The sequence below is a fragment of the Ambystoma mexicanum genome, chromosome 13 (assembly GCF_040938575.1).
Source record: "Ambystoma mexicanum isolate Mex_15411 chromosome 13, UKY_AmexF1_1, whole genome shotgun sequence".
NCBI lineage: Eukaryota > Metazoa > Chordata > Amphibia > Caudata > Ambystomatidae > Ambystoma > Ambystoma mexicanum.
The window spans coordinates 259,952,711-259,978,187 of record NC_090938.1 but is presented as its reverse complement, the minus strand read 5'-3'; positions in this window follow the sequence as shown (position 1 = coordinate 259,978,187).

Sequence of the window (25,477 nt, the reverse complement as noted above, 5' to 3'; positions counted from 1 at the left end):
TTGCTAATACTCATAATCCCAGCTAGATGTGAGGCAGAGCTAGGAATTCTAACTAAGAGCGGCGCATGCCGACATTCACATTTCTAACATTTCAATTGGAGTTCTATCAAGTGTGGTGTATGCTAAGCCTTCCTAATTCCATCCAAGTAGGCAGATGCCGACATACACAAACCTATCTAGATGCGACGCAGGCTAGCGTCCACAATTCCCTCCAGGTGTGACACTTGTTAATATTGACTAATATGTTAGGATGCAGTGCAAGGCAACATTTCAAACACTGTCATGGTTGATATCCGGCCGGTGGTCACACAACTTTCTAAGTATGCATGGGCTAAGTCTATGGCAGTCTATGTTATGGGAAAGGTAAGGTAGAGTGGCGGGGGCTTTCTGGTGTAGAGTAATTGCTCTACACCCCCACCATGCCACACTTACAGTTTTTGTTGGTGTCTGTTAGCTGCTGGCTTCCTTGGCTTCCCCTGCAGACACTTCTTGGAGCCACCTCTGTCGCTGCCGCCCTTTGCCTTGGGGCCCTTAGCCGCAAGGGCTGCCGGGCAGAGGGCTGCTCTTGGGTGTCCTTGATGAGGGTGCGGAGAGCCAATCAGGGCGCTTGGGAGGCGGGGAAAAGTGAGCCCAGGAAGCGGGGAGACCCGGCAAAGACCACGCTACGGCCTCGCACTACGTGCTTTTAGAAGCACTGGGCATTATTTTTTTTGTGCACATGGGTTGGTGCACTCATGGTGTCACAATGGTACGCTAATGATCCAATATTGTGCACATGATGTGACACTGTTCTCATGAAGAGATGACGTTGTGCTTATGATATAGTGAGGAACATGAGGAAACAAACCCTGCATGCTGCAATCCAAACCGACCCTGACAAGGTCCAGTTCTTGGAAGTGAAACACTTCATGTAGGGTGCCACATGACTCTGTTAAAATAAAAATCCCAAACAAACCTTTGGGGGTTCCTGCTCCCCCAAATGAAAACATGGGTGGGTGCCACCATTCAAAGCCTCGTAACTGCTGAGGTTGAAGTCCTCAGAGTGGGATCAAATACTAGCATTACCTCACACATGCCCCCTACACCAGGGTCACCTGTGAAGGCTACACGTCCGTAAAATTCCCTAACACATGTCACTTGCTCAAGGACACACCCGAATGAAGGTGGATCAGGGAATGACATCCAAAAGCAAAGTTTGTCCCACCCCCAATCACCCTAATGCATGCACCGGCCTACCTGGTGCATACCCCCCACCAACAGCAGGTCTCTGCTGCCACCTTCCACCCCACTCTCCATGGCACACTGCAGTCACCACACTGGTCTTTCGGGTACTCTCTTACCTGGCTGTACTTGGACTCCTGGTCCAGGGAGTCTTCTCAAGGCCATGGAGGTGCTGCAAGTGGCTCCTGTCCAGGGTGTTCCACTCATCCGGCTTTGGACTTAGATAGGGGGAATCCTTGTTCACTGCGGGAAGAGAGACAAGACAAAGGTAAGTGGTTTAGAGGATTGGGTGAAGCCTCTAAAAGACTCCCCCAGAACTGCCATGTGATTTCAAGAAGCCCCTGCACACTGCCACATGCTTTGGTCACCCACCCTTGCAGGTTTATCTAACCCTCGCTCTGTTGCATGCCTCTGAACTCATGCATGCATGCCCCCCAGTCAAGATTGCATGTCAGGAGAGTGATTAGAGGGGTAGGTGTAGGGGCTACAAGTCAGAACACAGCTAACTCCTGCAGCCATCCGGATTCAGTCATGACTGAGAGAGTTAACTGCTTTTAGCATTAAAGCTTCACCAGAATAGCCTCATTAGAATGTTTCAAGAAGTTAGATGCCCCTGCACAAGTAGGTTTGCCCCTCCTCCCACAGTCTCTGAGGTTAGCCCTGCTCTCAACATTTGAAGGGGTTACCTCCATCTCCCCTCCTGAAATGTTTTGCAGAACAAGTAGTACATGATTAAAAACTGCCTTGCAACATGTTTTGGATTTGATGTGGTCGTGGCAGGGGATAACTCACAGAAAGGTGCCATTATTCAAGTGCTTAAAAATCGGCAAATCATTAACAAACCTACCTCACATTGATGAAAGGATGTCAGTGGCAGGATCCCAGCAGCTTCTATACAGTTACTTGGATGGGTCGCTGGTGTGATGCAGTTGAACTCCTAGGCAGCAAAAGGGACCATCGGAGAGAATCAGAAATCATATAATTGGCAATGCTGAAAAAAGAAACAATACAGTAGTCCCTTTCCCACCGCATTGTACTACTACACTAACAGGGTAATTCATAGAATTTCGCAGAAAAGTGTCGCAAGCGGCTGGCGCAGAGTGTCCGCGTGCGATTGTCATGCGCCAGGCACGTGCGCTAAAACCGATTTCCGCGCACAGCGTATTCATGGATTTTAGGCTCCCAAACCAGCCGTGGCGCAGAGTATCGCAGCGACCCTGCAGCAGCGCCATTAACGCCCCCAAGAACGCCCTCGCGCAAGGAAAAGCCATCAAAATCGCTAAATCATCGCAAAGGGCTGCGCTAACCCTGGACCAGTTTACAGGGCTGCCAAACAAGGAACGCAAAGCGGGTAACGTGCATATCAGGGGTAGGCGTGAAGTAATACACGCGATTAGGCAGGGTACGTGTATTACAGGGGTACGCGGGAAGTTTAACACGCGATTGGCCAGGGTACGTGTATTACAGGGGTAGGCGTGAAGTTTTACACGCGATTAGCCAGGGCACGTGTATCACAGGGGTACGCGGGAATGATCACACAGGATTTGGCTGGGTACGTGTATTACAGGGGTACACGGGAAGTTTTACACACGATTTGGCTGTGTACGTGTATTACAGGGGTGCGTGGGAATCATCACACGCGATTTGGCTGGGTACGTGTATTACAGGGGTGCGTGGGAATCATCACACGCGATTTGGCTGGGTACGTGTATTACAGGGGTGCGTGGGAATAATCACACGCGATTTGGCTGGGTACGTGTATTACAGGGGTGAGTGGGAAGTCACACACGCGATTAGGCTGGGTGGGTCCTCACAGGTGTTCCCTGTACACCCTCCACGGCCCCTGCAGGCAGCCTACAAAACAGGGGACTACCCTGCACACCTGCTCATGTCCCCCTGCACCCCCACCCCCCAGCAGTGCAGGGGCAGCCACCACCAGGCCCTCACTCATGTCCCCAATCACCCCCACCCCCCAGCAGTGCAGGGGCACCCTCCACCAGGCCCCCACCCATGTCTCCCACCACCCCCACCCTCCCGCCACCAGGGGTACCCTCCACCAGGCCCCCACCCATGTCTCCCACCACCCCCACCCCCCAGCAGTGCAGGGGCACCCACTACCAGGCCCCCACCCATGTCTCCCACCACCCCCACCCTCCCGCCACCAGGGGCAGCCTCCACCAGGCCCCCACTCATGTCCCCAATCACCCCCACCCCCCAGCAGTGCAGGGGCAGCCTCCACCAGGCCCCCACCCATGTCTCCCACCACCCCCACCCCCCCCGCCACCAGGGGCAGCCTCCACCAGGCCCCCACCCATGTCTCCCACCACCCCCACCCCCCAGCAGTGCAGGGGCACCCACTACCAGGCCCCCACCCATGTCTCCCACCACCCCCACCCTCCCGCCACCAGGGGCAGCCTCCACCAGGCCCCCACTCATGTCCCCTATCACCCCCACCCCCCAGCAGTGCAGGGGCACCCTCCACCAGGCCCCACCCATGTCTCCCACCACCCCCACCCCCCCGCCACCAGGGGCAGCCTCCACCAGGCCCCCACCCATGTCTCCCACCACCCCCACCCTCCCGCCACCAGGGGCAGCCTCCACCAGGCCCCCACTCATGTCCCCAATCACCCCCACCCCCCAGAAGTGCAGGGGCAGCCTCCACCAGGCCCCCACCCATGTCTCCCACCACCCCCACCCCCCAGCAGTGCAGGGGCAGCCTCCACCAGGCCCCCACCCATGTCTCCCACCACCCCCACCCCCCCACCACCAGGGGCAGCCACCACCAGGCCCCCACCCATGTCTCACACCACCCCCACCCTCCCGCCACCAGGGGCAGCCTCCACCAGGCCCCCACTCATGTCCCCAATCACCCCCACCCCCCAGCAGTGCAGGGGCAGCCTCCACCAGGCCCCCACCCATGTCTCCCACCACCCCCAACCCCCAGCACTGTGGGGAACCTGCCAGCAGGCCCCCACCCATGTCCAACCCATGTCTCCCACCACCCCCACCCCCCAGCAGTGCAGGGGCAGCCTCCACCAGGCCCCCACTCATGTCCCCAATCACCCCCACCCCCCCAGCAGTGCAGGGGCAGCCTCCACCAGGCCCCCACTCATGTCCCCAATCACCCACACCCCCCAGCAGTGCAGGGGCACCCTCCACCAGGCCCCCACCCATGTCTCCCACCACCCCCACCCCCCAGCAGTGCAGGGGCACCCACTACCAGGCCCCCACCCATGTCTCCCACCACCCCCACCCCCCAGCAGTGCAGGGGCAGCCTCCACCAGGCCCCCAATCATGTCTCGTCTCCCACCACCCCCACCCCCCCGCCACCAGGGGCAGCCTCCACCAGGCCCCCACCCATGTCTCCCACCACCCCCACCCTCCCGCCACCAGGGGCAGCCTCCACCAGGCCCCCACTCATGTCCCCAATCACCCCCACCCCCCAGCAGTGCAGGGGCAGCCTCCACCAGGCCCCAACTCATGTCCCCTATCACCCCCACCCCCCAGCAGTGCAGGGGCAGCCTCCACCAGGCCCCCACCCATGTCTCCCACCACCCCCACCACCCCGCCACCAGGGGCAGCCTCCACCAGGCCCCCACCCATGTCTCCCACCACCCCCACCCTCCCGCCACCAGGGGCAGCCTCCACCAGGCCCCCACTCATGTCCCCAATCACCCCCACCCCCCAGCAGTGCAGGGGCACCCTCCACCAGGCCCCCACCCATGTCTCCCACCACCCCCACCCTCCCGCCACCAGGGGCAGCCTCCACCAGGCCCCCACCCATGTCTCCCACCACCCCCACCCTCCCGCCACCAGGGGCAGCCTCCACCAGGCCCCCACTCATGTCCCCTATCACCTCCACCCCCCAGCAGTGCAGGGGCACCCTCCACCAGGCCCCCACCCATGTCTCCCACCACCCCCACCCACCCGCCACCAGGGGCAGCCTCCACCAGGCCCCCACATGTCTCCCACCACCCCCACCCTCCCGCCACCAGGGGCAGCCTCCACCAGGCCCCCACTCATGTCCCCAATCACCCCCACCCCCCAGCAGTGCAGGGGCAGCCTCCACCAGGCCCCCACTCATGTCCCCTATCACCCCCACCCCCCAGCAGTGCAGGGGCAGCCTCCACCAGGCCCCCACCCATGTCTCCCACCACCCCCACCCCCCCTCCACCAGGGGCAGCCTCCACCAGGCCCCCACCCATGTCTCCCACCACCCCCACCCTCCCGCCACCAGGGGCAGCCTCCACCAGGCCCCCACTCATGTCCCCAATCACCCCCACCCCCCAGCAGTGCAGGGGCACCCTCCACCAGGCCCCCACCGATGTCTCCCACCACCCCCACCCTCCCGCCACCAGGGGCAGCCTCCACCAGGCCCCCACCCATGTCTCCCACCACCCCCACCCTCCCGCCACCAGGGGCAGCCTCCACCAGGCCCCCACTCATGTCCCTGTCACCCCCACCCCCCAGCAGTGCAGGGGTACCCTCCACCAGGCCCCCACCCATGTCTCCCACCACCCCCACCCCCCCGCCACCAGGGGCAGCCTCCACCAGGCCCCCACCCATGTCTCCCACCACCCCCACCCTCCCGCCACCAGGGGCAGCCTCCACCAGGCCCCCACTCATGTCCCCAATCACCCCCACCCCCCAGCAGTGCAGGGGCAGCCTCCACCAGGCCCCCACCCATGTCTCCCACCACCCCCACCCCCCAGCAGTGCAGGGGCAGCCTCCACCAGGCCCCCACCCATGTCTCCCACCACCCCCACCCCCCCACCACCAGGGGCAGCCTCCGCCAGGCCCCCACCCATGTCTCCCACCACCCCCACCCTCCCGCCACCAGGGGCAGCCTCCACCAGGCCCCCACTCATGTCCCCAATCACCCCCACCCCCCAGCAGTGCAGGGGCAGCCTCCACCAGGCCCCCACCCATGTCTCCCACCACCCCCAACCCCCAGCACTGTGGGGAACCTGCCAGCAGGCCCCCACCCATGTCCAACCCATGTCTCCCACCACCCCCACCCCCCAGCAGTGCAGGGGCAGCCTCCACCAGGCCCCCACTCATGTCCCCAATCACCCCCACCCCCCAGCAGTGCAGGGGCAGCCTCCACCAGGCCCCCACTCATGTCCCCAATCACCCCCACCCCCCAGCAGTGCAGGGGCACCCTCCACCAGGCCCCCACCCATGTCTCCCACCACCCCCACCCTCCCGCCACCAGGGGCAGCCTCCACCAGGCCCCCACCCATGTCTCCCACCACCCCTTCCCTCCCGCCACCAGGGGCAGCCTCCACCAGGCCCCCACTCATGTCTCCCACCACCCCCACCCACCAGCACTGTGGGGCACGTGGCCAGCAGTCAGTCAGGCAGCCGCAGATGGCAGGTGGGAGCGTGCTCAGGGCTCTGGGGGGCAGTAATTTGGCCTCCTGTCCAGGAGCGTGGTCTTTCGTGTGTGAACGCGTGGACAGCCTGATAGGGAGTGATTCTGCACGTGAAAATCCCACACGTCAGCGTGTGAATCGAGGAAAGGCCCTTAGCGCGTAAACCCGTCACCAGCATATGCGCGCCTATAGTCACCTGCACGTGCAGGAAAATGTTGCGTGACACGTCCCAGTGTCAAAGCGTGTGATTGGTGAAAATGGATCTACACGCAGAAGTGACAAAGCGTGTGATTGGAGAAAATGGATCTACACGCAGAAGTGACAAAGCGTGTGATTGGAGAAAATGGATCTACACGCAGAAGTGACAAAGCGTGTGATTGGTGAACGTACACGCCGCGTAAGTGACGCTGTACGTGTGGGCCTGTATATAAGGTACGTGTAGAACACCATTTCCTTGTACGTGCTTTTCGTGGAGAGCGAGTGGGTGAATTCTGTACTTCTTGTCGTTTCACACGCGATTTACTTCACGGCGTTTCCAGTTCGTACTCCCTGTTACCTCTGACAGCTTTTTCTCTTTTTTCTCTTGTACTGGTTTACCTGGGCCTGTTCCCTCAAACAGTGTCCCCTTCTACTGTTGTCCTGTCTTCTCAGACAGCGTACACATCTTCTTTTGGCGGGGGTATTGCCAACCAAACGCGCTCATTTTTCACGCTCTTTTACCTGGCAGACGGTGAGTCACGCACGCATCTAACTTCTGTGCTTGCCTCGTGTGTAGCCTACCCCTTCAGAGGTCATTCTAGGCTGCGTGTGACACGCATACGTTCATTCTTGTGTTACTGGGTGCCACAGCGTAGTGCAGGTTTTTATTTCTGCACACGTGGTCTAGGAGGGGTTGCGTGCACGTCATCTCCCTTTTTTGGGCCTCCTGTGCGTTGCGTGACCCGTCATCTTTCCCCAGGGGTTACAATCAGCCGTGCTAGAGCACTAGGGTACAATTACCATCTGGTACCCATCCCCTTTGACCCCCAATTGCCCAGGACAATTGTCTACAGCCACTCCCATACGCACATTAATATCAGTGCCATGGCTGGGAGGCGAGGATTCCGTAAGGGTGGCAAAGGTGGAAGAGCCACAAGTGGTGGCCGTGGTGGATCCGGTAGGGGACGTGGTCGTAACTTGCAGGGTGAGCCTGTCCCCACATGTGTGGAAGACCAGTCAAGGGCACCCATCATCCCCTCCCCTCCCCCCACCCCCCCTCCCGTTGAGGCTGAAGTGGCTGACACCATCCATGCTCAGCCCTTGTTGGACCAGCCCATTGTGGCACCAGACCTGGCTGACTCCATGGCTGACTTCCAGGTCAGCAGGGCTACGACACGTGCGCTGGTGCACGTTGATGCTATCATGCCACGTGGATCTGGGGCAGCAAGGTCATCTGCTGCCCCAAGTAGGCAGGGCGGAGAGGCTGCAGGGGCAGCTGCGGCTCCATCCACCCCAGCTCTCACACACCCAGCCAGGACAGTGTCCGTCCTAGTCCATTCTGCTGACATTCCCCATGACACCATTACACTTGAGCCAATGCCTGCACCAACTCCCATGCTGAGTGTGCAATCCCACACACCTGATACAGAGCCCACCAGGGCTCCTGCCCCTAGTGTCCAGAGCGGCGCAGGACACTCAGGATCACCACCACCTTCCAAGCGGAAGAGGAAGAGTGCTCGTCCGGCACAGGCTGATGCCCCAGACACGGCTACACAGTCCGGTCCGTCGAGGAAGCCCAGCTTCACGGATGACGAACTGAATGCACATGTCCAGTATGTGTCCGGACATGATAACGAGATGGTCATTGTTGCAGGATCAAAGACCACACCTGCACAACGCCAGGCACACTGGCAGACCGTTGCGGACATCGTAAGTGCCCTTGGAATCGTGAGGCGCACAGCCAATGATTGCTACAAGCGCTGGAATGACCTAAAGCGCAGGGCAAAGAAGAAGCTGGCCTCAAGTCATGCCGCAACTCTAGTGACTGGAGGTGGGTCTCCAGTAGAAGACATGGAACTCACTCCACATGAGTCAGTCGCTGGGACCTACGTCACGGAGGAACAGATCCAAGGCGTGGGAGATCTGCCTGATTACGAGGCATTGTCCGGTGAGTGCACATGCATGTGTGTGTCATCCATGTGCATGGTGTGTGTGTGAGGGCATCTGTTTGTGTGCCAGGTGAGAGTGTGTGCGCCTGAGTCGAATGGGTCAGCCATGTGCTTCATGCAATACATCCTGCGCAGCTGCATTTTGCCATTGCAGTATCCCTTCTGCCAACAGTAGACATCTAGGCCAACAGCACCCAAGTAGGCCTTGAAGTGTCACCTTGCCACAACATTGTTGCTTATTTTCCTATGTTCAATCAGACAGATTGTATGCATTCCACCACTTATACTAGGCATTCCACAGTCCTCTAGTCACATGTATGGCATGGCCATGGTAAAGTGGAGTTACTTTGTTACCTGGATATCATATGTTCACACATGTCCCTGTGCAATTGGACCATATTGGACTGCCAGCTCCAGGTGATAAAGCAGACCTGTTTGAATTAGAAAAGCTATTGCATGTGGGAACTGGACAGAATGAATAAGTGCTGCCCTCCTCTCCATCTACACTCAATAGCAATGGCACATGCCATCTGTGTGATGGCATGTGTGTGTCACCTGGCAATCACAGGGCAATGTGTGATGCCACTGCCAGGCAGCATGCATGAAATGTGTTCAACTTCCATCTTTGTGTAATGAGTGTGTGCCATTTGCCTGCCCTTCATACGCAGTGAGGGTGCATGCATGGGAGGGTCTTAGTCATGTGGGACATGTGTCAATCAAGTACTGGTTCTCTTGCTTCTCAGCCCTCATTGTGTGCCATGGTGCTAATGCGGGTTTCCATTTCTTTGTCATTATGTCATTGCAGGGGAAGACGCACCTGATACTGCTGGGGTTGTGGAGATGGTGCAGACCCAGGAGGGTTCCGAGGGCCGACCAACCACCAGTGAGGGACGTGGTGTGCTGGTGGGTGAAAACCCACAAGTGCTGCAGGTCGTGCTCTCAAGGGGTGTCTCTGGCTGCACCTCCCCCGAGCTGTACTCAGCTGTTGACTCGGATGATGAGACCTACGTGCCGTCGCAGGTGAGTGTTCCAGGGAGGGAATCTGTTCTGTCCCACCCACCTGCACCAGGGTCAGAACCCTCAATGGGGATGTCAGTGTTGGCAGCTAGGCCTTTGGTGGTTACGGATGCAGGGTCACACTCCGCGACATCTGATCCTGTTCCTGGGCCAGCAGATCAGAGGGGGAATGCAGTCCTGCAGCCTCAGGCAGTGCCGGCACAGCAAGGCGCAGTCCGCCTTGCCCCAGACAGGTGTGGTGCCCGCCGACGTGGTGGCCGTACGCCACCTGGCAATACCGCATGGGAGCAATCCATTTACGGTATGGCTACCCAACAGGCAGCATCATCCGAGATGATGGCTCAGGCCATGGATAGGGTGGCCACTTCCATTGTCCCCCCTGAAAGGCTGATGGAGCGACTAGAGCAGGCAACCGACTCCATCTGCCAGTCACACAGGGAGGACATGTTGGCGTCCAACAGGGACAGGCGGGCGGCACTGGCGACTCTGCAGGAGGCCATCTCCATAGAGTCCCAGGGCCACAGGGAAGCCCTGCGGCAGGAGCTACATCAACTCAGGACGACTCTTGTTGAGCTAGAGGCTTCAACACACCAAAGGACAGAACAGCAGCTGGAGCGTCTCACCCGTACGCTCTCAGCTGAGATGCAAGCAACGAGGGCGGAGGTCCGGGCATCCCGTGAGTTGTTGCATGGGGACCTCCGCACACTCATCCTCCAGAACGAGACCTACCACACCCGCATGCTTGCAGCCATGGAGGAACAGAGTAGGGCCTTGCGTGGGCTGCCTCCCATAGTGCAACCACCTCCGGATGCAGCTGCACAGGGTGATAATAGCGACAGCAGTGATACTCCCACAATAGGGTAGCCGTGTGGGCCATGAGCCCATGGAGGTGTTTTTTTTTCCCAGGATCCACACAGGTGGTTTCTGGTGTGCACCCTGACCTCGGACCTCCTGGGTGGCCCCCCCAACCCCCCCGGGCCCTTTAATGGCCATTTTTGATTTTTTATTTTTTTTTTTTTTATTTTTATTTTTATATTTTTCCCAAATTTTTTTGGGACAATTTGTTGGCTTCCGTGGTTCCTGTGGGCATACGCTGCATTGTGGCTGGGCACATGCAGGCTTGTCATGTATTAGGTTCAGATGCCTGGGTTTGAGTCACACACACCCCTCCTGCTTCCCGTTTCCATGGGCTTGCAAAGGGTGTGCCCAAGTGACATTGAAGTACATGGTGACATTGGACTCCCACTACATGTGTGGGTAGTCTAGTCAATACTGTGTATACATTCCTAGTGCATATTGCTGTTGTGTTGTACACTGCATGTCGCATTGATGTGTAACTCATCATCTGTGTCTGCCTCCCAATTTGCAGGTCCCTTCCTCATGTCTACACAAGGCCCTCTAGTCTGGAGATGGGGTCCTTGTTGGCAGCAGTGCACCTACAACTCTACATGGCACCAACACTGTTCAGTTGGAAGTGGTGGGAGTGCAGGCATATCCAGGTGGTGAGACAACTGATCTATTACATTACTGAAGTCATGTTAATGGTAGTACGTGCTCAAGTTTGTTGTTTGTCCTGCATTACAGTGAGCATTTCAGGTGTAGGAAGTTTCAATTGGGGACACTGTACATCGCAACACTTGTCATGTTGTGGGGATTACTTTGTTTACCTGCACATAGCATGACATGGCACGGTGTGTTGTGTGGCGGTGCTGGGGATGGGTTGGGTGACATGGCACTGTCCTCTTGTTGCATTTAGCCAGTGGGTATTCATTTTGGCTGCTTGAATGTGTTTCTTCACAAAACCGCATTGGTGTTGTGTGTGGGTAGGGATGCACACATTGTAACACTTCCTGGTGAACAATCTCAGGCTGATATGCTTTTCACGGTTGAATCTCCAGACATCCAGGATCAGTGTCAGGTTGAGTCATCATTGATTGTAAGATGGAATGTGCCAGGCCAGTGTGCACTCCACAGGGGAGTGTATACTATGTGAAGTAATTAGCCACTAGCTGTGTACGGGTTGCCTCCCCTCGTGCCCTTTCCCCTCCCATGCGCAGCGGCTGTGCATGTGGTTGGGGATGTGGGGCCACCACCATGTCCACGGGCAGGCCCCGGCGTGTTGCAACGTTGTGCAGGACACATGCTGCCACTATGATCCTGCACACTACTGGGGGAGCGTATAACAGCTGCCCGCCAGAACGGTCAAGGGAGCGAAAGCGTGACTTTAGCACTCCGAATGTGCGCTCCACTATGCCCTGGGTTGTAATGTGGGCTGTGTTATATCTTACCTCGGGTGGCGTGGTGGGGTTCCGAATTGGCGTCATCATGTGGGGGCTGAGAGGGTAGGCACTGTCCCCTGTGGAGGTGGTGATTGGTATCATTGGTGGGGTTGTGACCTTGCTCAGTATCCAACATGCATGCATGTGCAGTGGCATACATACTCACCAAGAAGCCATGTATCGCCATGCCGCCCAGCATCTATGTCCCGGCATAGGGTGGACATTCAGTAAATGAAGCTGTCGTGGGTGGACCCGGGATAGTTGGCATATACTGAGGTGATGATTCCCTTGGCATTACATACTACCTGCACGTTGATGGAATGCCAATGCTTGCGGTTCCTATAGATGTGCTCAGATGCCCTGGGGGGACGTAGAGCCACATGGGTGCAGTCGATGGCACCTAGCACTTTGGGGAATCGTGCCACACCGTAAAAATCCAGGGCGGCAGCATGCCTTTCAGCAGGTGTTCTGGGCAGGTATATGTGCCTGCGGACTGATGGGCGTGCAGTGATGATGTCCAAGACCTGGTGTAGGCAGCGTGACTGGGTGGCCTGTGACACCCCACCCACTATGGCACTTGTCCGCTGAAATGATCCAGTGGCTAAGAAGTGCAGTACATTGAGGACCTTCTCCAGGGGGCTGAGTGCTTGGGAGCACAGGGTGGGTGATGTGAGGTCATCCTCCCACTCACTCACCAGGTCCAGTATTATGTGTGGTGGAAACCTGTACCTTCCATACACCTGGTCATCAGGCATCCCGAAAAGGCTGGTTCTGGGTGTGAATATTCTGGCCCTGACTCTCCTCCTCCTCCTCCTTTGGTAGCCCACTGCCACTGCTGCTAGGAACGGTATGTTCATCCTGGCATCTGGCTTGTTATTTGAAAAGTGCGCAAATTAATGCTTTGCGCGTGTTCTAGGCGAGCGTGTGACCCGCGCACCCCTGGAATCTAGTTCCCAGTCCAATAGCGTGTGGAAATTCCCACGCAGCACGGGATCAAGTGCGCGGACGTACTTGCGTGTGTAAGTGCCCGCGCACCCCTGAAATACACGTACATAGGCCAATCGCGTGTACGCGCACTTTTGTCCAATTACACGCGATGATGCACCCCTGAAATACACGTACATAGGCCAATCGCGTGTACGCGCACTTTTGTCCAATTACACGAGATGACGCACCCCTGAAATACACGTACATAGGCCAATCGCGTGTACGCGCACTTTTGTCCAATTACACGCGATGACACTCTGACATGCAGTATTTCCACGTGTGCTCCGTCATCACGTGCTGAGTGGGGAACACCCGTGCGGGTCACGTCAGACGCGCTTACGCGCTGAGGGACTCTGGTCCAATAGAATCGCGTATGCGTGCTGACGCGCTTACGCGCTAAGGGCCTTTCCTCGGATTTCACGCTGACGTGCAGGAATTTCACGTGCCAAATCACTCCGTATCAAGCTGGCCACCCGAAAACACACGGAAGACCACGCTCCTGCCCAGAAGGCCGAGTTACTGCCCCCCAGTGCCCCGAGCAGCCTCCCACGTGCCATCTGCTGCTGCCTGCCTGCCTGCCTGCCTGCTGCCACCGTGCCCTGCCATTTGGTGCCTGCACATCAGCCATCTGCAGGGGTCCAGTTGCTGTGTCCACCCCTGCTGGAACTGAAGACTCCCGACTGGGATTACATCGCTCCACAGCCCAGCCCCAGGACCCAGTTGCCCACCCACACCTGCCTCTGGGGTTGCCATGTCGGGCACTTCCACATCTGGCACCAGTGGCAACCCCAGGCCAGAGGGGCAGAGGGGCACCAGCTTCACTGCCACCGAAGTTGGTGTCCTGGTGGAGCATGTCCTGGGGCAGTATGATGCCCTCTTTGGATCGTCCCGCACCAGCAAGGAAGGACGGGAGAGGATCTGGGCCGACTGTGTGGTTGCCATCAACGCGGAGGGGGTGGCAACCCGCAACGTCCAGAAGATCAAGAAGCGCTGGGAGGACTTGAGGTCCAGGACCCTTGTGAAGGCCCGGCGCCTCGTGGAGGGGGGCCGGGGCCGCATGAGTTCCATCCAGAAGAGGGTCCTGGAACGCGTACGCCCAGCGCTCCACGCCCAGGTCCTTGAGAGGGAGTTGTGCGGTAAGTGTCCAAGCATTACTGTGTGAGACAGGGCATGTTGCGGTGTGCTGGTTCTATGATACTTGCCTGTATGTGTGCCATGGGCCATGTATGCATTTATGTGTGCAGGGACATCATGGTAATGCATGTGCGACCAGTGATGTGTGACCCACATGGTTGTTGCATGTGTTGAAATGCGGCATGGGGAGCCCTATGCAGATTTTGGACATGAGAGCATGCCAGTCTCTGTACCTGGACATGGATGGGGGTGAAGGATGGGTGCTGATGCCAGGTACATATATGGTAGCCATGTCTGTGTGCCTGACCTGTGTGTCTGTGACTTGTGCATGCCATGGATGCATGACACATGTGTGTGACAATGCACAGATTCAGTGACGCACCCAACTTACCCTTGTTTCCCCTGTGTTTGGTGTGTTTGGGGCCAGATGGATGTGACTGAGGTGAAGTGTGTGCATGTGATATGCATGAGCCATGATGCATCTGAGTTACATATCATTGAATGTTTCTATAGTCCATTGGACATGCATGGAAATGTCCATGGCATGCACCATGCCTGTTACTGTACTGTGTGTGTTTTGCCTGGACTGACCCATGTGTTGTGGAGGGACATGATGGAAGTGTACTTTGACAGTGGTGCTCATCTGCTATTGCTTCCTGTCTAGGGGACCATTGTACAGTAGCCTGATGCTTGTGTCCTTTGTCTCCCTCTACGCAGCAGCTAGTGAAGAAGAGGGCGGAGACGGCGCTGTGGAGCAAGGCGGCAGGGATGCCCCCACGGCTGCAGCGGAAGGGGTGGGTGAGCCCCCACAGGGGCCTGCTACGGCGGGAGACGGTGAGGAGCCATCCAGGTTGGTGGTTTGCACAGAGGAGGAGGAGGCCGACACTGGTGCACACATGGGGCCTGGTGGGAGCATCCCTGCTGGTGCAAGTGTTGCAGTCCAGGGCCAGGGCCAGGAGGCAGCACAGGTCACCGTGGAGGGGCCTGTGCATGTCGCTGTCCCTGACCCTGTGAGTGCACCACCATGCACCAGCAGGGATGCCCCGTCCCAGGCCCGTCCGCAGGTAGAGGGGATGTCCATGTCACCTGACTCCCCTCCACCTGCGGACGTGGGAACCCCTGGCCGCGTGGAGAAGGTCCTGATTGGGGTCGCGATGCGCACGGCTGTGATTCGTGATGCCGTGCGTGCTTCCCGGGAGGAGCACGCACGTCATCACGAAGTGCACCGTGCCGACGTGGCCCAATTGGGATCGGCCATGTTCGGGGGTTTCCTGCATGTGTTGGCCAATCTGACGGCCCTCTCCTCCTCTGTGCAGGCTATCCACCGGTCGTTCTCCTTGCCGTCTTCCGGCCCAGATGCCACCAGGGCCCCCTGTGGACCTGCCCCGACCAATTCAGCCAGCTCGGTGGGGATCCCATCCCTGCCACAGTTGGGAGTCGGAGGTCCAGCAGGGGTGGACAACACAGCAAGTGGACCCCAGCAGATGGAAGATGTGACGGCATCATCGGGCAGGGCACGTGCACGACGGCGTCGGTGGTTTCCATCAGCCTGGATGCCGTCGTGCTGGCAGAGGCAGTGGCGTCGGAGGCAGCAGCGGGCTCGACGTGGGAGGCATCATGGCTCGGGGCCATCAAGAGCAGAGGGGCAGGCATCGGCCGGAGGGCAGGGCAACCCTGGGATGGTGGTGTCTTCCGTGTGGGAGGAGTTTGGCCAGCGGATAGGTGCGGAGCGGCAGCGGGCGGAAGAGGAGCGGCTCGCCATGGTCAGGGCGGAGTTCTCCATGCGTCGGGCATTGAGGCGGGCTGAGTGCCTCGAGGAAGCTCGCAGGGAGTTTGAGGTGGACATGGGGTTGTCCCTGCGAGACCTCGGGGCCAGGACAGAGTCCCGCCTCCAGGACATCGACATGGAGTTCGATGATGCCCTGGCCAGCAACATCACCAAGTGAGCCGCAGGACTTGCCCGCTGCCTTTGTATATAGTTATTTAGTTAGTTAGTGCTAGGTTTCCTTTATTTTTTTTTATTATTTTGGACCGCTCGGACAATGGCCACTTTTTTGTACATATATTTTTCATTAGTTAGTAGTAGGTTTCATTTATGGTGTTGGGCTCATGGACCCTGGTACATTCCTGTATATAGTTTGTTTTTTTGGGAGATACATTTTTTTAATTTCTTATTGTTTTCACCATGACGTAATGGTTTTTCATTAATTTCCTACTACATTATATTGCTTTGGACAATTATTTTTTTTTTTTCATTCCTTTGTTTTCTTGTTTATCACTTTTGTTCTCGGACATGGACCATTTCTTTACTTAGCCACATAGTTGTATGTTTGAAAAGTTAACTTATTTTTGTTATTTAATACATTTTTTATATTTTCTTACACTTGTGTTATTTTCTCATTGGTTTCTTACATGTCATGATATGGGTTTTGACATTCACTTGCACCCTTTGTGTATGTGTGTGTGACGGACATGTGTTCTTTTGCATACTTGCCATTGGGGTTGTGTCATGTGATTGCATTCACTATGTGGGTGGATGCAATCCTTGCCTTGGTGTTTGTCCTGGGTATGCTGGCCATTACTGCCATGATTGTGTATCGTCAGGACCTGGGGCCAGGGGGACATGTGTGGGGGCCTGCTGGCAGGTTCCCCACAGTGCTGGGGGTTGGGGGTGGTGGGAGACATGGGTGGGGGCCTGGTGGAGGCTGCCCCTGCACTGCTGGGGGGTGGGGGTGATTGGGGACATGAGTGGGGGCCTGGTGGAGGCTGCCCCTGCACTGCTGGGGGGTGGGGGTGGTGGGAGACATGGGTTGGACATGGGTGGGGGCCTGCTGGCAGGTTCCCCACAGTGCTGGGGGTTGGGGGTGGTGGGAGACATGGGTGGGGGCCTGGTGGAGGCTGCCCCTGGTGGCGGGGGGGTGGGGGTGGTGGGAGACATGAGTGGGGGCCTGGTGGAGGCTGCCCCTGCACTGCTGGGGGGTGGGGGTGGTGGGAGACATGGGTGGGGGCCTGGTGGAGGCTGCCCCTGCACTGCTGGGGGGTGGGGGTGATTGGGGACATGAGTGGGGGCCTGGTGGAGGCTGCCCCTGCACTGCTGGGGGGTGGGGGTGATAGGGGATATGAGTGGGGGCCTGGTGGAGGCTGCCCCTGGTGGCAGGAGGGTGGGGGTGGTGGGAGACATGGGTGGGGGCCTGGTAGTGGGTGCCCCTGCACTGCTGGGGGGTGGGGGTGGTGGGAGACATGGGTGGGGGCCTGGTGGAGGCTGCCCCTGCACTGCTGGGGGGTGATAGGGGACATGAGTGGGGGCCTGGTGGAGGCTGCCCCTGCACTGCTGGGGGGTGGGGGTGATTGGGGACATGAGTGGGGGCCTGGTGGAGGCTGCCCCTGGTGGCGGGGGGGTGGGGGTGGTGGGAGACATGGGTTGGACATGGGTGGGGGCCTGCTGGCAGGTTCCCCACAGTGCTGGGGGTTGGGGGTGGTGGGAGACATGGGTGGGGGCCTGGTGGAGGCTGCCCCTGGTGGCGGGAGGGTGGGGGTGGTGGGAGACATGGGTGGGGGCCTGGTGGAGGGTGCCCCTGCACTGCTGGGGGGTGGGGGTGGTGGGAGACATGGGTGGGGGCCTGGTGGAGGCTGCCCCTGGTGGCGGGGGGGTGGGGGTGGTGGGAGACATGGGTGTGGGCCTGGTAGTGGGTGCCCCTGCACTGCTGGGGGGTGGGGGTGGTGGGAGACATGGGTGGGGGCCTGGTGGAGGGTACCCCTGGTGGCGGGAGGGTGGGGGTGGTGGGAGACATGGGTGGGGGCCTGGTGGAGGGTGCCCCTGCACTGCTGGGGGGTGGGGGTGGTGGGAGACATGGGTGGGGGCCTGGTGGAGGCTGCCCCTGGTGGCGGTTGGGTGGGGGTGGTGGGAGACATGGGTGGGGGCCTGGTGGAGGCTGCCCCTGGTGGCGGGGGGGTTGGGGTTGGTGGGAGACATGGGTGGGGGCCTGGTGGAGCGTGCCCCTGCACTGCTGGGGGGTGGGGGTGGTGGGAGACATGGGTGTGGGCCTGGTAGTGGGTGCCCCTGCACTGCTGGGGGGTGGGGGTGGTGGGAGACATGGGTGGGGGCCTGGTGGAGGGTACCCCTGGTGGCGGGAGGGTGGGGGTGGTGGGAGACATGGGTGGGGGCCTGGTGGAGGGTGCACCTGCACTGCTGGGGGGTGGGGGTGGTGGGAGACATGGGTGGGGGCCTGGTGGAGGGTACCCCTGGTGGCGGGAGGGTGGGGGTGGTGGGAGACATGGGTGGGGGCCTGGTAGTGGGTGCCCCTGCACTGCTGGGGGGTGGGGGTGGTGGGAGACATGGGTGGGGGCCTGGTGGAGGCTGCCCCTGGTGGCGGGGGCGTGGGGGGTGGTGGGAGACATGAGTGGGGGCCTGGTGGAGGGTGCCCCTGCACTGCTGGGGGGTGGGGGTGGTGGGAGACATGGGTGGGGGCCTGGTGGAGGGTACCCCTGGTGGCGGGAGGGTGTGGGTGGTGGGAGACATGGGAGGGGGCCTGGTGGAGGGTGCCCCTGCACTGCTGGGGGGTGGGGGTGGTGGGAGACATGAGCAGGTGTGCAGGGTAGTCCCCTGTGGTGTGTGCTGCCTGCAGGGGCCGTGGAGGGTGTACAGGTAATGCCTGGGAGCACACAGCCAAATTTCGTGTGGAACTTCCCGCGCACCCCTGCAATCCACGTACCCTGACTAATCGCGTGTGGAACTTCCCGCGCACCCCTGATATCCACGTACCCGGCCATATCGCGTGTGGAACTTCCCGCGCACCCCTGAAATCCACGTACCCGGCCATATCGCGTGTGGAACTTCCCGCGCACCCCTGCAATCCACGTACCCTGACTAATCGCGTGTGGAACTTCCCGCGCACCCCTGATATCCACGTACCCGGCCATATCGCGTGTGGAACTTCCCGCGCAACCCTGAAATCCACGTACCCGGCCATACCGCGTGTGGAACTTCCCGCGCAACCCTGAAATCCACGTACACGGCCATATCGCGTGTGGAACTTCCCGCGCACCCCTGAAATCCACGTACCCGGCCATATCGCGTGTGGAACTTCCCGCGCAACCCTGAAATCCACGTACCCTGCCTAATCGCGTGTGGAACTTCCCGCGCACCCCTGAAATCCACGTACCCTGCCTAATCGCGTGTGGAACTTCTCGCGCACCCCTGAAATCCACGTACCCTGCCTAATCGCGTGTGGAACTTCCCGCGCACCCCTGAAATCCACGTACCCTGCCTAATCGCATGTGGAACTTCCCGCGCACCCCTGAAATCCACGTACACGGCCATATCGCGTGTGGAACTTCCCGCGCAACCCTGCAATCCACGTACCCTGCCTAATCGCGTGTGGGACTTCCCGCGCACCCCTGAAATCCACGTACCCTGACTAATCGCGTGTGGTACTTCCCGCGCACCCCTGAAATCCACGTACCCGGCCATATCGCGTGTGGAACTTCCCGCGCAACCCTGCAATCCACGTACCCTGCCTAATCGCGTGTGGGACTTCCCGCGCACCCCTGAAATCCACGTACCCTGACTAATCGCGTGTGGTACTTCCCGCGCACCCCTGAAATCCACGTACCCGGCCATATCACGTGTGGAACTTCCCGCGCACCCCTGAAATCCACGTACCCGGCCATATCGCGTGTGGAACTTCCCGCGCAACCCTGCAATCCACGTACCCTGCCTAATCGCGTGTGGGACTTCCCGCGCACCCCTGAAATCCACGTACCCTGACTAATCGCGTGTGGTACTTCCCGCGCACCCCTGAAATCCACGTACCCGGCCATATCGCGTGTGCAACTTCCCGCGCACCCCGGTATACACGCACATGTTTATTTTTTCTCTCAGCGCGTGTCTGTGTTTGTGGGTACCCCTTTGTACGTCATTTATCCTGGAGGGCCACAGTATTGGACATTCATCATGGCTGTATATAGGTGCTATTTGTTGGCGCACCTTTTAGCGCACATTTCTTCCAGGCGCAGAGACGCTACCGCCTGCTTTCTTGTGGCGGTCGTGTTTGTGCCTGTGCGCTGGTTTGAGCGTGCGCTTTTTTGCCCTATTCTATTCCATGAATACGTGTTGTAGGCGAGCGGGTGGGCGTTCCGCGCACTTTTACCCTGTGCTTCCCCCGTGACGCCCACATTTTGGCAAGTTGTTCCCCATTCCGAGTGTTACGCCCCGTGTTCCGCCTACTTTTGTTGCGTGCGCCGCGCTATGTGCGATTTTCGCTGTGGACTGTGCGATTTTCGCTGTGGCCTGGCGCACGCCGTTAGATGGCCTGTGCGCCAACGTGCGCCGCGCACTTTCTTATCGCACGTCCGATGGTTTTCTCGCGCACGGCCTTCCATGAATCGATGTGCGCTGCTTTTCGTGCGATTTTCGCTATTCCACTGCGATTTTCGCTATTCCACTGCGATTCGCACGTTTTTGGCCACTTGCGCCGCGCTAATTATTCCATGAATCGGCTTGTTGGTGTTCTTCAAGCAATTACCCATTGTCATAACTGTTTTACAATCTTCAAAGACCACCTGGGTATAAACCACTCTCGTATGCTAGCCTAAAGGGTATTACAAACGAAAACGAAACAAACAAGCATTGGCAATGCCAACAGTTTGGGCTGTTGTGTAGGAATGGGAATGGCACTTGCAAGGCACTGCAGTAGTGGAATTAACTGACCATTGATGGTAGCAGGTGCAAAATGGTGCAAGTACCAGGGCATCTAATGGCAGTGCCTGGCAAATGCATAATACTTATACATAAGCCAACATGTTGACTTTGACAATGCTTGTTTTTAACAGAACTTCAATGAAGGACAAGCTTAAGGGAGGTGGACCAGGGGTAGAAGGGACAGGTGACACAGATCGTGGAAAGATGGTGACATGGAGAGGAGGCGCAAATGACACAGAGAGAAGGGAGATGACACTGAGGAGAAGGGAAAGTGAAAAAGAGGTTGAACATGGGGAGGAAAGGGACAGGTAACATGGGCAGGATGAGAGGCTGTGGCATAAGGGACAAGGAACAGGGGACAAGAAGCTGAATATGTGGCAGGTGACAGGGGCAGAAGGGGCTGGTGACATGGGCAGAAGAGGCATGGGAAAACAGTGTGCTTGTGACATGGTGAGGAAGGGGCTGGCAAATAACATGGGGACATGGGCTTAGGCCATGGGTAGGGTGAAAGGCTGGTTATAACGGGTGTGATGGAGCAGATGGCATGAGGGAAGGAAGGTAGGTTATAAGAGGGAGAAGGGGAAGGTGACAGGGAGGAGAAGGGGCAGGTGACAGAGGACGAAGCAGCAGAGGTGTATGGGAGAAGGGAATGGGCACATATCAATAGGAGAGCTGACACAGGTGAGAGAAAGGATGCTGGCATGAGAGAGAAGAGACTGGGAAAGGAGAGGCTGGAGTCATGGGGAGAAGGGATAGGTATCATGGGTGGGGGAGAAGCTGAGACACAGCGAAGAAAAAAGAGGTGACAGGAAAATGGAGAAGAAGTGGCAGGTGACAGGGGAATAAGGAGCTGATTACATGGGTGTGAGTGAAGGCTGACACATGGGAGAAGAGGCAGATGATACAGAGGGAGACAAGAGGGAAGGGGCAGGTGACAGGAAGAAGGGGTACAGGGAAAAAGGGATACAGGGAATAGGGGGAGGGTGACCTGGAGAAGGAGGGTCTGGTGACAAGGGGGGATGGGTAGATGACATTGTGAGGAGCAGCGAGGGGCTGATGGAGCGGTATAAGGGCGGTGAGGGGTGGACGGAGAGGAGCAGCGCCAAATGGGGGCTGTGAGGGACTGATGGAGAAGTGTGGGGCAGCTTGGGACTGAAGGAGAGGTGCTGTGGCAAATGGGGGCAGTCAGGGACTGATGAGAGGTGTGGGGAAGCTTGGGACTGAAGGTGAGGTTCTGGGGCAAATGGTGACAGTCAGGATCTGATGGAGAGGTGCTTGGGCAGCTTGGGACTGAAGGAGAGGTGCTGGGTAGGTGGGGGTAGTCAGGGGCTGATGGACAGGTGCTAGGACAAATTAGGGAAGTCAGGGGCTGACGGAGAGGTGTGGGCAACGAGGGACTGAAAAAGAGGTGCTGGGGGAAATGGGGGCAGTCAGGGGGTGATGGGGGCAGCTTGGGACTGTAGGGGAGGTGCTGGGGCAAATGGTGGCAGTCAGAGGCTGATGCAGAGGTGCTGGGGCAAATGAGGGAAGTCAGGGGCTGATGGAGAGGTGTCGGGCAGCTTGTGACTGTAGAGAGGAGCTACGACAGGTGGGTGCAGCGAGGACCTGATGGGAAGCAGCTGGGCGATAGATGTGGGGCCAGTGAGGGGCTGAGAAAATGTTGATGGAGAAGATTGGGGCACTGAGCGCCAGTGAGAGACTGATGGTGTAATGCTGGGGCTGGTGGAGACAGCAAAGGCCTGATGGAAAGCTGTGTGGCAGGTGTGGGCAGTGAAGGGCTAATAGAAAAGTGTTAGGGCATGGGGAGGGCGGTAAGAGGCTTATAGGGAGGTGCAGGGGTAGGTAGATGGGCAGAGCATTGACTGCAGAAGACAAGAGAAAAGGTCATTGGGGTATTAGAAACTCAGACAGGTTTGGGCATTATTCACAGAAGTGTTTTATAGTGGTGCAATCCCATTGACAAATGCTCTGTGAATCAGGCCCATATGTGTTCTTAGAAATCATGGTAGCAGGGCCACGTTGGTTCTAGAAAGCAGCCTGCATTGCAGTGAGATATTAAGTGATACCAAGTAGTGTGCAAGTGAAAATAAACGAAAAGAAATCATGCTTCGCCAGTCGTTGCACAGATTTGCAGCATCCAGACAAACCAGCAGCATATCAATGCAGTCTTTATCTGTAGTGCGCCTTGTGTTGCTTTCTTTCCATGGGCCTGCTCACAGTGCACCACGTTTAAGCACGGGCCATTTTGACACACCGCTGTGTCCCCAGAGCCCCCTTCGGCAACAGTGGAGCAACAAAAATCTTGCCCCAGCTCATTTGGCGCGACGACTATTTTGGCGCAGCGGTCCAATACTGAAATTAGCGGCTGCTCCCAAATAGCCCTTGCAGCAAATTAGACCCGTTTTGAAGAATACAAAATCAAATCCTAAGTGTGACACAAACATCAGCAGCACTTTCCGCCATAAAATATCGCAATGTGTTGTTAACTGGCAGCATCACAGTTTGCTCGAAGGAGAAAAGGGAACATGTGCACAAGCAAGCTCATCCCCGGGCAGGTGAAACTAACAACTTCCAACGTAAAATGCACAGATCTTCTCTGGCACACGTGTACTGTGCACTTGAAACGGACATCCCTGAATTTAAATGTGCTATAAAAAAAAACAGGGTAGTGACACACACCGGGCAATGGATAAGAAACCCCCATAAACAGGAAGACACCCACACAACATAGAAGCGAGAACAGAGAGGACCTCGACATGTGTTTCCGACATTTATTTTTTTAAACTGCAAAATACATGTCCCTTCCATACTGTTTATAGAACTGTGAATACTACTGACCTCTCAAGTGCACTTGTATTGCACCCCTGCTCAGGAGGTTGTCTGGGTTTGCACTGGCAAAAACAGTCAAACATGGCGTGTGCCTAAATGTCCTGCTGCAGCCTGCACACGTTATTAGCAGAAGCTTTGAACAATGCAGTGGTCAGTTCCTGGCTTTCAGATTGAAAAGCAAAGTTCACATGGGTCACATGAAAAAGCTGCAAATGCTATAGTCTGGGAAGTGAAATCGGCGAGAAAATAACTCAGATATCAATTCTCAGACGGCATTTGCAGAATCGATGAAAGCGTGAAATCACTTGCCGTTGATGACATTATAATTGAATAAGTAATCTCACTTACCTAAACATGTAAAATAACGAGATGGCAGTACACACGCAGCAAAAACAATAACGGCTCCAGTCTTAGTCTGTGCACGTGCAAGAAAGCAGGCCTGAAAGGGAGGGGCTGGGATGCGGCTGTGAAAGGGCAAAACTATCTCTGGCCCGTTTCGGGGGAAGCAAAAAAAAAAAAAGAGGACTGCGAAGCCAACAAGGGTTTTCGTTGTTGTCATTAGTTTCACAGAACATGTACATTTTATTTCTGAGTGAGTCTGTGGTTTTGCAGTTGTGGCGCTGCATTAGCCCTGATCTGCAGGGACACATTTAAAATTGACACAAATGGTAGCGTCCACAGGGACCTGGAGGAGTGCTGGAACAATAGTACCTCCCACTCCCAAATACAGAATATTAATCAAAGGGGCGTGTATTTGTATTTGAGGGGCACACATTGGTTTAGGAGACGAGGAAACTGTAAAATACAACTCCCACTGAAGGGTGGTGCTTCTCTCTAATCACGGCAGAAGCAGCTCGAATGAGGCGCCCTTTGCACCTGCATTTCCCTCCCCCAATTACATATTATGTGAAATTGTGGTAGAGGGTGTGGTTATAAAGTATGCTGAACTGCTCTGCATTGGATAGGAGAGATGGGGATAACAGAAATCTCCTCCCATTTGGAGATGAATCATTCGGCCGACGCTATCAGCCCAGCACTTAGATTAGCATGCCTGGGCCGATAGAAACGGCCCGTGGCACTTATAAGGTTAAATAAAGAAATGCAACCAATAATGGAAATTAGTGCTACAGACAAACTAGACGTACATGGTATAACAGTACCCATGTGTGAGCAAGCTACACCAAGACTAAGTAGTTTAGAAAATTCAATATCCAACTCAGCTGGGTTGGAAAAAATATTAACTTTACCCTTAAGTTGTAAAGTAATGCTTAAACGTAACCTTGACGTCGAGAAAGGGCTAGTTAATGGAGCACTGGGTACAGTTGTTGGCTTTCAATCATACCCACGTGAAAGCAATATTCAGTTTGTCAATATTCGCTTGATAAACTTTCAGAAGTGAAAAGGATAGGGTGCTTAATTGCTCGATTCCTTCTCTTCAAAGACATGTATGTACGTAGAGAACAATTTTCTCTAACTCTTGCATATGCAGTTACCATTCATAAATCCCAAGGTCTTACCATAGACAAAGCATTGATAGATATAGGAAACACAGTCTTTAAAGAAGGCATGAGCTACGTAGCATTATCACGCTTACGTACACTTGACGGTCTATTGCTAATGAACTTTGATGCAAGTAAAGTCAAAGCTGATATTCCTTGCATTGTAGAATACAATAGACTGCGTTCACTGTACACCCCCCATCTAAAACAATATCCTGTTCCAGATAAAGTAAAACGTGGTAAAAGAAAACTAAATCAAACAGAAATGCAACAGAATTGAACAGCAAAT